We start from the raw sequence: 2987 nt of genomic DNA, 5'->3' as shown, positions 1-2987 counted from the left end.
TTTAATTTCTCGAAGTAAACAAGATGAGAAACTCGTGAAAAGAGAATTAATGGAATGGAATTATTTGGACTATATTTCGTTATTTCCAAGTTCACCCACCACCGATTCGATGGCCAGTTCTTTGGACTATAATGCTTCACGTCACTTAAGCAGAAGCTTATAAATGATAGGAATTTCTGTAAAATTTATATTGTATGTAGCTAAATACGTAGAAAAACAATTTATTTTTAATATTTTATTAAAAATAAACATTATACATGAATTCATATACACTATTAATATGTGTTTCCCTTGATATAATCATAGTTATTCATTGGAAATATTAAGATTATTTAAAAGAAATATGCATAATTTTCTTTGAGATTACACAAATTCTTAATAAAGATATGAAACTGTTTTCTAAAATTTACATAATATATCAGTCGCTAATTTTTAATTAAAATATGCATTTATGATTTTATAAAATATTTAGATAAATATTTATTATACTTGTATAATTTAAAAAAAATTAAAAACTTCGTATATTTTACTCTATTTTTTATCAAATAATTTACCCTAAATTAAATCCTCATGTTTTCCACAGAGTTGGGCCAAGCTACCGGCCCAATGCCACCATTCGATATTGCCACGTGTTCGTATAACTTAATTTTTTAAACTTTTAATCCAGATATTATATACATAAATTTTGTTGAGATGGAAATATACAATAAGTTACGCCACCACAGAAGCAAGCCCTTAGCCGAAAACAATGAAAAGCGATGAATAGGTTACTGAATACGAGGCCCAAATGAAAAAAAAAAAAAATCACATCCAACAATCAGTTAAAAACAATTATTCATAAATAAAAACTAACAATAAGTCTTTTTTGACAAAATATAATTCATATTCCTATTTTAACAATAATTTATTTCATATTAACATATGTTTAAATATGGTATTCAAACCCAGCCCAAGTTGGCCCAATTCTACTACAGTTGGATAATTGGTCATTAAACTACTGCTTCAATAGAGCCAATCATTCTAGTGAGCTGGGCTGAATTTAAATTGAATTTAAAGTACTCTAACATATCAAAAATTTATATGACCAAACTTAGTCCTTAACAGTCACTTTTGAGTTAGCTTGAATACCCTAATTATTTAATATTTTTTATTTTTATGTAATTTTAATTTTTATTTTAAAAAATTTAATTTTTATATCATTTTTATATTATTTTATTAATAATTAAACAATTTTGGATACTTGGGCTAAGCCCATTAGTGTTCGGACTTGACCTGAATTTTTTTAGACAACTTGAATGAGCTTGAAATAAAGAAAATATTTTAAACTCTCAAGCCTCACCCTAAAATTTTTTAAGCTTACTTAAATTAATAAATCAAGTATGGCCTAAATTATCGTCTCTATACCTCAACAAGTTCAATTACTGTTCTAATTTTCAATAATTTGATTAACTAAGTCATATATAATATATGGCTGGCTGGAAAATAAGAGAAACAAAATTAGATTATATATGATCGGGTTTTGTGTTTATTATCAACATCAAGAATCAATAAATTAATATAAAATATAAAATTCATTAATACTATTTATAATTTTAGATTCATTAATTTCAAACTCTAGACAAGATAACACAATGTGGATAAGGACCACCCAGACAGAAGCAACAACTGAATCCAGAGACAGGATAACGCAAGGCCATCGCATTTTTATCCCTAGAATAGGTATCGTGAAAGTGTTTTGCATATGATCGAAGAAATTAATTTGTTTTTAATTATGTTTAATAAAAAAAGTAGTAAAATTTGTCTCACTTGATTCACTGAAAGCTTTGATTTCATGGAAAATTTAGCCGCCCACTTTTTTCATAACCAAAGAAGTAACATATTGGGCAGAGAACTCAAGTAGGATTTGAAACTTTTCCATTTATATAGCTATCATCGTTTTCCTTCCACTTCGCTAATCATCATCATTCATCAAATTTATGACTAAAACATATTCATTTAATGCAATGATATCAATAGGCTAGGAGAGAGTATGATAGCATTTCATCCCTATTGACTGGTTCAAGAAGATTCGACTGGCTTCAAATCTCCGTTGTTTTCTTTAAAAAAAAAAAACAATGGATTATTTTAACCTATAGGAATCAACACCATGCTTCATACTTCTTTATTATTATTATTATTATTATTATTATTGGTCGTTGGTTCTGTCTATATTTTGTTGTCGCTGTTGTCTATTTTCTTTCCCGTGTATTTGGCGTAGCTAAGGGAATAGAATTACGTTGTTTTTAATAACAAGATTTTAAAAACCGGATCGGACCGACCGGTTCAACCAGCTGGATCGGGAACCGGTCATCAGTCCGGTCTGGGTGAGACAAGGAAATCGGAAGATAATCAAACCGGTCAAGAACTAGTAAACTGGTCAACGAACCGGAAAAACCGTGAAAACCGAACGGTTTGGAGGTTTGGCCGATTCAAGAGATGGTATCCAGAAATAAAAAACGAAATGCAGGGAAGGGTTGAGACGCGCAAGAGGGAAGATGAAAATCAGAAAGATGAAAGAGGTTTACAAAAAACAAGTAAGAATGCATTTTGCAGTAAAAAATCACCTTAGATTTGTTCTTTCAGTCACAAAACTACAATAATGAAGCCATCAGACAGGATGCAAGTGAAGCTACAGTTCAACAAAACCTTCGTCCCTCGACAGTCGGGAACGAAGAGAAGGGAAGGAAAGAAGAAGACGAATGTGTCATGACAGGGAAAGAACGCGTGTGTCAGTTTAAGGGATTAATTTTCTGCCATACAATTTCTTTCCTCTTTCCAAGTGAATGGCACCATTTAAATATCATTAAATATTGATATGTTTGAGAATGGAGCAGAAGGCGGGAAGCAATTTGGAATGAGAGGGAGACAAAAACATCTATCTATGCATTCATTATAATATTATTTATGCCTATAAAAAAATAAGAAGATAAAATGAAATATGTTAAAAT

Source organism: Prosopis cineraria, unplaced genomic scaffold (assembly GCF_029017545.1).
Source record: "Prosopis cineraria cultivar Desert tree isolate PC_DT_omini unplaced genomic scaffold, ASM2901754v1 PC14, whole genome shotgun sequence".
Taxonomy (NCBI): Eukaryota; Viridiplantae; Streptophyta; class Magnoliopsida; order Fabales; family Fabaceae; genus Prosopis; species Prosopis cineraria.
This window is presented reverse-complemented; position numbering follows the sequence as displayed.